Source organism: Lepus europaeus, unplaced genomic scaffold, assembly GCF_033115175.1.
Source record: "Lepus europaeus isolate LE1 unplaced genomic scaffold, mLepTim1.pri SCAFFOLD_633, whole genome shotgun sequence".
In the NCBI taxonomy this organism is placed as follows: Eukaryota; Metazoa; Chordata; class Mammalia; order Lagomorpha; family Leporidae; genus Lepus; species Lepus europaeus.
The window spans coordinates 13396-23545 of record NW_026909511.1 but is presented as its reverse complement, the minus strand read 5'-3'; the positions used below and the strand labels follow the sequence as shown (position 1 = coordinate 23545).

General features: G+C 38.0%; 1 long non-coding RNA gene across 1 annotated transcript; it reads right to left on the bottom strand.

Annotated features, from left to right (window-relative positions):
* Positions 1-494: 494 nt before the first annotated feature.
* Positions 495-3501, bottom strand: LOC133755620 (uncharacterized). Its single transcript, XR_009865428.1, has 3 exons — positions 3445-3501; positions 2021-2071; positions 495-545 (listed from the first exon to the last, which is right to left on the bottom strand). It is a non-coding gene; the product is annotated as an uncharacterized LOC133755620 (long non-coding RNA).
* Between the last annotated feature and the right edge of the window lie 6649 nt (positions 3502-10150).

Here is a 10150-nt window from a genome sequence, read left to right as displayed (position 1 = left end):
CTAATCCCAAACTTATTCCTTCTTTCATTGTACTATGTTTCAGCAGGTGTTGACAGAAATATCTATGTGTGATTCTATGCATAAACATTTACTTGAGAATATGTATATCTTTTAAAATTTATTGGAACTTTGGGGGACATCGCTGTGGTGTAGTGGGTAAACCCCAGTCTGCAGTGCCAGGCCTCCCACATGGGCGCTGGTTGCGGCCTAGCTGCTCCACTTCTGATCCAGCTTTCTGCTGGTGCACCTAAGAGGGCAGCAGAGGACTCCTGCACCCACATGGGAAACCTAGAGGAAGCTCCTGGCTCTATAGTTCATACTGGCCCAGTTCCAGCCATTGCAGCCATTTGGGAAGTGGACCAGCATTTGCAAGGCCTCGCTTTCTCTCTTTGTCTCTCTCTGTTTCTCTCTCTCTCTCTATCTACCTACCTACCTCTCTGTAATACTTTCACATGAATAAGAATAATTCTTTTAAAAAATTTGTTCGAACTCACCATTCATTAGGGTCTTCCACAGTGACAGAGTGCAGTTTACCCTGGTTTGGGCTAGGAGATTATAAAGCAAAAGTACACAATCAGAAAGGATGCTGATTTTAAGCTAAGTTTTTCAGATGAAATCAGTACAGTTATTCTAGATACAAATGGATTTTTACTCATATGTTTGAGGGTCTTTCCAAAAGTTTGTGGAAATTAAATAAGAACGTTAAGTTACTTTAGTGCAAAATAATTTTATTTTTATTTATTAATGATGTTGATTCATTCATGTGTGACCTAGTAGATTATAAACTTACTTTGTTGGATCAGAGAGCTATAGGTACTCATAAACTAGGTGGTCTTTAGTCACTACTTAAACCCAGTGTTGATGTTATTAGGAACACAACTTCATATTTCAGGTATAAACTTCTTAGTGATATGAGCTTAGTAATGCTCTAGATATAATTAAAACTATTATTAACTTAGTCACAGAGAGGGATAGCCCTTTGTGGTGCCACTTCATTCAACTCAACTTCAATTTGTAGGGACACATCCCTCTCACCTCACCTAAATTCTTGATTCTCAAGTCTCACCTTCACCTCCTTACTTCCTTACTTTCACCCATGTTTGTGGTTCTTGTCCATGAGATATGGTCAGGTAGCTGCAGACCTGAGTCAGGGGTTCATTCATCCAATAGTGTGTCTGGCATGGGTTATGGGTGTCTTGAGGCTTTGGGGACATTTCTAGGGTCTGTTAGTTTTCTTTTTCTGTGCTTAGGGCTCCTCTTCTCTGTGCTCAATTTTACCTTTTCCTTATTGCAAACAGGATTCCTTCTCAATTCCTTTTTGTTATATGATGAATATTGTCCCCCAAATTTGATTATTTATATCCTTAGCCTTGTAACTCACAATGTGAGCTGATGTGCTAATAGGCTCACTGGAAACTAAGCAGTTAAGACGAGGTTCTATTGGCATAGAGTGAGCTCCTAATCCAATAAGACTGGTGTCCTTATAAAAAGAAAAAATGTGAATGCAGGCACAAACAGAAAGCATGCCATGTACATATGTGAGCAGAGACCTGGGTAAGGACTCTCTAAGTGCCAAGGAATACCATAGATGGACAGCAATTGACAATAGCTAGGAGAGAGAGGCATAGAACAGATACATTGTTACTGACCTCAAAAAAGGCTATGTGCAGTAGTTCATTTTCCAGTTCTAACCCCTAGGTCTGTTATATAATAAATTTGTTTAAGACACTCAGTTTGTCATATGTTGTTACATTAGCTCTAGCAAATGAACACTGCCCACTCTACTTCAGTCGCATGCACAAATGATCTGATAGTTTTCCAAGAATTTTGGAACTAGTTATCAAAATGGGAAGAAGTCTGTTTCTTCTGACCTGTTCCTCTTTTATAGAACTGGATGCAAAAAAGAAAAAAAGTTACAAACAAAAGCTGGCACTGCTTTAGAAACAGTTTTGAAGGAAATCTACATTTAATATGTATTTAGACATATGTGTGTATATCTGTATAGAAGTAGGTATCTGACCTTTCATTTTCGACTCCGCCATGAGTGGATGCTGCTTCATTTAGAGCAGGGCTGCGGGTTAAATTGTACATAATCAAACACCACGTGAATTCATGAACTTCATTTTTTATTCAAATTAGTTATAATTGATCTATAATTTTAAATTGGTTAAACCTAAAAAGTCACAGTTATTTAAAAATTTCAGATGAAATCAGTACAGTTATTCTAGATACAAATGGATTTTTACTCATATGTTTGAGGGTCCTTCTAAAAGTTTGTGGAAGTGTGTCTGGCATGGGTTATGGGTATCTTGAGGCTTTGGGACATTTCTAGGGTCTAGGTTATTTTTCTGTGCTTAGGGCTCCTCTTCTCTGTGCTCAATTTTACCTTTTCCTTATTGCAAACAGGATTCCTCCTCAATTCCTTTTTGTTATACAATGAATTTGATTATTTATATCCTTAGCCTTGTAACTCACAATGTGAGCTGATGTGCTAATAGGCTCACTCCTTTTTGTCCAAAGTAAAAAAGTTTTATACAGTGGAAATTAAACTCTTAGGCCTATAAAATAAATATTCATGCCTCAAGACTTTTTGAAAATGTTATTAACTGTAACAATTTCATTATCTATGGGTTTAATGATATTAAAACACATGTACACAGCATACACTGACCAAATCAGGGTAATTAGCATTTTCATCTCATTATTCTTTCATTATGTTTGGAGATGCTGAGATTCTCTCTTCCAGTTCTTTGTAAAATATGTAATAGGCTATTGTCAGCCCACTGTGCAGTGGAACTGTAGGACTTACTCCTTCTAACTTTCTTTTGATACCCATAGTACAGCCACTCTCTGTAACTACCTCCTAGACCTCTTCAAGTTCTGGGTACCTATACCTCTTGTCCCAACTGATTTCCAGCTTTAACAGCCTCCCTCTCACCATCTCCTTGATTAAACCCATCATGGTTGCCTTTCCTGCTCCATAGATAGGGTTGAATCACTGCAAGCTAGAAGCAAGAGTTCCACCCAATGTGATAGTGGGTTTGGGCTGAGTGGATTAGCCTCACATGGTGGCAGTGCCCTGGAGCATGAGGGATTGATCCTGGGAATATTAGCTCCTTTCTTTTCACTGAAACCTCCTGTTTTCCCTGCCTACATCTACCAAGTGTTTGCTTCCAAAATGGGTTCTCTTCTCCCTTGTGTCACTGTGCATCTCACACACAGGTATTCTGATAGCTGCCTGGGTTCTGAATTGTGATAGGCTCAGGTTTCTAAAGTACACAAACATATCATGAGTACATATTTTCTGACCTGGCCCACTTTTTTACATCTAGGTAGAAAACACAAACAGGTTACACACAGACACTGACAGGCTGTCAATTAACTGTGTGCTGTCATAACGACTCCAAAATGGTTTCCCATGCAGACAACAGAAAACAAACTCACCTATTATTGACATTCTGGCTAGGGACAACCAAAATGTCTGTCAACGGATTATCATCCCTGTGAAAACAAACGAAAAACCAAAAATACCATCAGACAATTTGGAAGAAATGATGCTCTTTCCAGACAGGAGTTTCAGGGAACAAAGAATAAGTCATACATGCGAAAGCCTAGGGACACATGATGGGAACTAAAGCCACAGTTTAGGATCATGACAGCGAGACCTGTAAGCCTGCCTCAAAATATGCTTGTGTGTGTATGTGAGGGTGTGTGTGTCCATATGTGCTTGTGTATGTGTGTGTGTGTGTGTCCTTGTGAATGTAATTATTTACTAGAAATAGAAGGAAGCAAGGGGAAGCACCAATGTGATGGTTAAGAATCCTTCCCCACATTCTGTTCTCTGTCTCGTTCTGGTCAATGTCAGATAAATTTGGGAAATGAGAGGGAAATGACAGTGTAGGGATGGGGAAATCCATCTGGATAAAAGTTGATGTAAGGTTACAAATAAAGGGGTGGGGAAAATGCTGGAACAATTACAGTTGAATGGCAAAAATTAGTCCCTGGTGGCCATTTGGTTAGCCTGAAACCAGTAACGTAGGTAAGCATCTACCTAAACTATAAGATTTTATAAACTGAAGAGAGAGCATGAGAGCAGAATGATTATTTTTCTTTGTACTTTGTTTCTAGTATACCTTATTTTTTAGAGAAAATTTATTTGTGGAAAAATTAAAGTACTGAAAGTTTCTATATACTGATTATACTCATTCTGTCTCAGACAGTTTCTTCTATTCCTAACACCTTATATTCTTGTGGTACACTTGCTAATATACCAAATAAAACCCATAGTTGGGGTCAATTTATTGTATTGCACAGTTCTATGTGTTTTGCTAAATGCATGGTGTCATTGTCCATCATTACAGCATAAATTTCCCTGCCCTAAACCTTCCCTGCCTCCTACCTATTCATTCCTCTACTCATCCACCAATGCCTAGCAACTACTGATCATTTTTCCTGTCTCTATACCTTTCTAGAATTTCATATAGCTACAATCATATAGTAAGTAGCCTTTTCATATTGGCTTCTTTATCTTAACCATATGCATTCAAGGTTTCAACATGTTTTGTCATGGCTACATGGTTCAATGATTTTTAGTGCTGATAAATATGCCATTTTATGTACATGCTGGTTTGTTTATACACTCCTCTATCAAAGGATATGTTGGTTGCTTCCAATTCTTAATAATTACGAATAAAGTTGCTAGAAATATCTGTCTGTATGTAAGTTTCCATGTGGACATAACTTTCAAGCCAATTGAGTAAATACTTAAGGGTGCAGGTGCAGGGTCGTATAGTGAGACTATGTTTGGCTTTGCAAGAAACTGTCAAACTATTTTAGAAAGTGGCTGCATTATTTTGCATTCCCACCAGCAATGAATGAGGGTTCCCACTGCTCCACATCCTTGCCAGTATTTGGTATTTTCAGTATATTGATATATTTCAGTATTTTGGTATATTTCAGGGATTTTAGCCTTTCTAATAGGCATTTTTTAGTATCTTATCGTGTTAATTTGCAATTCTCTACCAATGTATGACTGTGAGCATGTTTTGATATGCTTCAGGACTGTCTGTATATCTTCAGGTTGAGGTGTCTGGTCAAAGGATTGTTATGTTTTCCTGCAAAAATCATTCCTTTATCATTACTTAATGGCCCTTGTTACAAATGACAATTTCCTTACTTTGAGCTCTGCCTTTTCTGAAATTAATACGGCCATTCTTGCTTTTTCAAAATTAGTGTTAGCACGAAATAGCTTCCTCTATTCTCTCATTTTTGTTCCACTTGTGTCTTTATACTAAAGTAGGTTTCTTGCAAACACTTTTTGGTTGGAAATTATTTGTGATCATTTTTCTATCTGACCCTATCCTTTAGTTGTTGTATTAGCTTATTTACATTTAAAGGGACTTTAATACAGTGGTGTTAATTGATAACTTTTTCAATTTTTCTCTGAGTTCACTGTATAAAAGTCCTTTAATCCCTTTACCCACATGGGAAACCTAGAAGAAGCTCCTGGCTGCTAGCTTCAGCCTTGCCCGACCCTGGTCCTTGGGCCCACTTGGGGAGATAGCCAGGGGATGGAAGCACTCTCTATTTCTCCTCTCTGTAACCTTTTCAAACAAACAAAGAAATCAGCTGGCGCCATGGCTCACTAGGCTAATCCTCCACCTGCGGCACTGGTACCCTGGGTTCTAGTCCCGGTTGGGGCGCCAGTTCCGTCCCGGCTGCTCCTCTTCCAGTCCAGCTCTCTGCCGTGGCCAGGGAAGGCAGAGGAGGATGGCCCAAGTACTTGGGTCCTGCACCCACATGGGAGACCAGGTGGAAGCACCTGGCTCCTGGCTCCTGGCTTCGGATTGCTGCAGCGCGCCAGCTGTAGCGGCCATTTGGGGGGTGAACCAACGGAAAAAGGAAGACCTTTTTCTCCGTCTCTCTCTCTCACTGTCTAACTCTGCCTGTCAAAAAAATAAATTAATAAACAAAGAAATCTCTAAAACAAATACAGATTTTGTAATGCTTTGTAATATTCTGTTCTGGTTTTCCTTGAGCATTATGAAATCAATGCAATAATTGAGAAAACAATACTTCTTGAGTGAACATTTTAATCCCAAACTTAATTTGTATTAATTAAATTATCTGACACTTCAAAGGTGTCTAGAAATAGATTTTAGATATTATTATTGGTCTGCCTGGTGATAATAGAAGTGTTTGGAGATCCATATTAGCATCATTTTTATATTCTGGCTTTTCAACCTTTTCTGCATTGATAATTTGTCTTCAGATTAAGTTTCAGACATCACATGTGCTCACAAATTTCAAAAATGAAATTAATGGTTCTTAAATTTTACAAGAAATTCCTTTGGCAAAACCTGTTCAAATGAACACATCAGAATCTACTCTTCTCATTATTCTTCAGTCATATTCAGTTATGATTAAGCCAGCATCTCTGAAAGGTTTCTAATGGAACGGTCGTCTGAAATTATTAATACAAAATAATAGCACTTATGTTTCATGTGTTATTCAAATACTTTACATATAATAATTCCTTAAGTCTCATAATACTCTTATGAAATCTATAGGATTATCTCCATTTGATAGATGAAAGCAATTAGCCTCAGAGAGGGTGACTAACTTTCCTACTATTACAAAATAGAAGTAACAGACATGAGATTGAAATTCTCTTATCGTTAATACTTACCTGACTTTTCAAATGTTTATGTAAGTTTGGGAAACTGATTGCACACATTTTGCTTGTTTTTAAGGATTTATTTATTTATTTCAAAAGCAGAGTTACAGAGAGAGAGGCAGAGAGAGAGAGAGAGAGAGAAATTTTTTCTTTGACAGGCAGAGTGGACAGTGAGAGAGAGAGACAGAGAGGAAGGTCTTCCTTTTGCCATTGGTTCACCCTCCAATGGCCACCGCGGCCGGCATGCTGCAGCCAGCGCACCGTGCTGATCTGATGGCAGGAGCCAGGTGCTTATCCTGGTCTCCCAAGCGGTGCAGGGCCCAAGGACCTGGGCCATCCTCCATCTGCACTCCCTGGCCACAGCAGAGAGCTGGCCTGGAAGAGGGGCAACTGGGACAGAATCTGGCACCCGACCGGGACTAGAACCCGGTGTTTAGGCGCCGCAAGGCGGAGGATTAGCCTGTTGAGCCATGGAGCCGGCTATGACTTTCTTAATTTGATCTAAACACACACACCCACCCATATATATATATATATATATATATATATATATATATATATATAAAATTGAAGTTATTTACAGATCTTATTGTGAAAAGATTTAGATTATGTCAAATAGAGTCTAAGTTGCTAAGGATACTTCTCCCAGTAAATATTATATATCTTGACCTCTATTTCTTTTCATGGCTTCTGTGTATATTGTGTCTGTGTGTGCACATGCATGCTTTGGACAGATGTTTGAGTATCAACATGTATATATATTAACATGTGTATAAATATAGCTATGTACACAAATTTATTTCAAAAATTCCATATAAAGTGTACATTACATTTTAATTATATTTTCACATTAATTATTTGAAATGCTCAAAGACACATTTATGTCTGTGTGTACATGTAAGTCTGGAACAAAATACCATTCTTGTATTAGGTCCCAAAGAAGAGAGATTGATGAAATGCCTGGAAAAGTATTCAAAAGAATGATTATATGATGGTCAAAGAGATACAACTGGACACAGATAAATAGCTAAACAAAATCAGAAAACAATGCACAAAATCAATGAGATATTCAGGAAGGAAATAGACATTCTAAAGAGGAACCAAACAAATCTTGGGGATGAACTCACCAGATCAAATGAAAAATACAGTTGATATTGAAATCTTTACTTAGTACATACTAAATTGATCTTCTGTATATAAAGATAATTGAAAATGAATCTTGATGAAGAATGGGATGGGAGAGGGAGTGGGATATGGGATGATTGTAGGTGGGAGGGTGATTACAGGGGGAAAAAAACCGCTATAATCCAAAAGTTATACTTTGGAAATTTATATTTATCTAATAAAAGTAAAACAAAATAAAAAAATACAGTTGAAAGCCTCAACAACAGACTTGATCAAACAGAAGAAAGAATATCTGAATTTGAATACAGGTCATTTAGAATATCATCTCAGTCATCAAAACAAACAAACAAAAAAGTAAAAAGACAAATAAAATGAAGACAGTCTATGAGACCATTGGGAAACTACCAAACAAATAAATATCCAAGTTATGGGAATCCCTGAGAGAGAACAGAGGATTAATGGACTAGAAAACCTACTCATTGAAATAATGGCTGAAAACATCCCAGGTTCCTTCCATATCTAGAGAAAGATATGGACATCCTAGGATAGAAGGCCCACAGAACCTCAAATAGACATGACTAGAAAAGATCTTCACCATGACATATTCTGTCAAACTCTCTGAAGTACAACACAAAGAATATTAAAATCTGCAAGAGAAAATTATCAAGTGACCTTTACTAGAAACCTCATTAGAAGAGTAACTGTGGTTTCAACAGAAACAATACAGGCCAGGAGAAAACAGAAAGATATAGTCAAGTTCTGAAAAAAAAAGTCTATCAGAATACTTTAACCAGCTTAGCTATATTTCATAAATGAAGAGATAGATATTCTGAGACAAACAAAAATTGAAGAAAGCTGTCTATACCTGATCAGCTTTATAAACAATGCTTAAAGTAGTTCTATAGATAGAAACAAAGAAGAGAACTGTTTTCATGTAAATACACCTTTGCATGGAAATTGCATTTTGTGTATTTGTAATGAATATCTTTGGCCTATGGAAAAAAAAAAAAGACTCAAAATTCATGTTCAGGTTTTCTACAAAGAGCCTCCTACCCATCAGCTTATTTCACCTGTGCCTGCAACAGCCAGAACTGGCCTGTGCCAAAGCTTGGAACCAGGAACTCAACCTGGGTCTTCCAAATGCTTGGCAAGGATCCAACTACCTATCACCTGCTACCTTTTAGCATGCACATTAGTAGGAAGTTGAACCAGGGGTTGGGCCTGCACTCAAACGCAGGCACTGTGATATGGGAAGTTGGATCTCAAATGACATATTATCCACTGTGTCAAATGCCCACCCCTCAAAGACCCTATTTTTCTCCATTTTCTTTGAAGGCAGAAAGAGAGAATGAGAAACAGAGAAGGATTTCTCTTGTCTGGTTCACTCTCCAAGACTAACACACAGGCATTCTGAACATTTCCTTAGAGCTTTGTCTAGGGGCTACTCAATGTGAATATCAGAAGGAAGAAGTCCTCTTATAACATACTCTTATTTAATCCAAATCTATGCAAAAATATAGGAAAAGTAGCTACATATGCTACTGTGAGAACACACTAAAGGAGTGGCAAAGACTGTCTGTTGCCAAGCTCCATTCAAGAATTTTGCCAAATCACAATCTTCACCTTTCTCTGGTATATTTGCTTTTCTAAGTGGCTATATTTATATCTTTACAATTTTGCAAGTGATAGTGACAAATCTACTGATTGGAAGAGGTGTGCTTTTTATGACCAGTGTATCTTATGTATAATTTGATCTCGGGAAAATAGAAAATTCTCCACAGATCCTACAGTGAAAAGATGTAGAAAGTATCAAGACACCCTGTATTCCTAAGGATATTTTCAAGAGTAAATTGTACTAATCCCAAACTTATTCCTTCTTTCATTGTACTATGTTTCAGCAGGTGTTGACAGAAATATCTATGTGTGATTCTATGCATAAACATTTACTTGAGAATATGTATATCTTTTAAAATTTATTGGAACTTTGGGGGACATCGCTGTGGTGTAGTGGGTAAACCCCAGTCTGCAGTGCCAGGCCTCCCACATGGGCGCTGGTTGCGGCCTAGCTGCTCCACTTCTGATCCAGCTTTCTGCTGGTGCACCTAAGAGGGCAGCAGAGGACTCCTGCACCCACATGGGAAACCTAGAGGAAGCTCCTGGCTCTATAGTTCATACTGGCCCAGTTCCAGCCATTGCAGCCATTTGGGAAGTGGACCAGCATTTGCAAGGCCTCGCTTTCTCTCTTTGTCTCTCTCTGTTTCTCTCTCTCTCTCTATCTACCTACCTACCTCTCTGTAATACTTTCACATGAATAAGAATAATTCTTTTAAAAAATTTGTTCGAACTCAC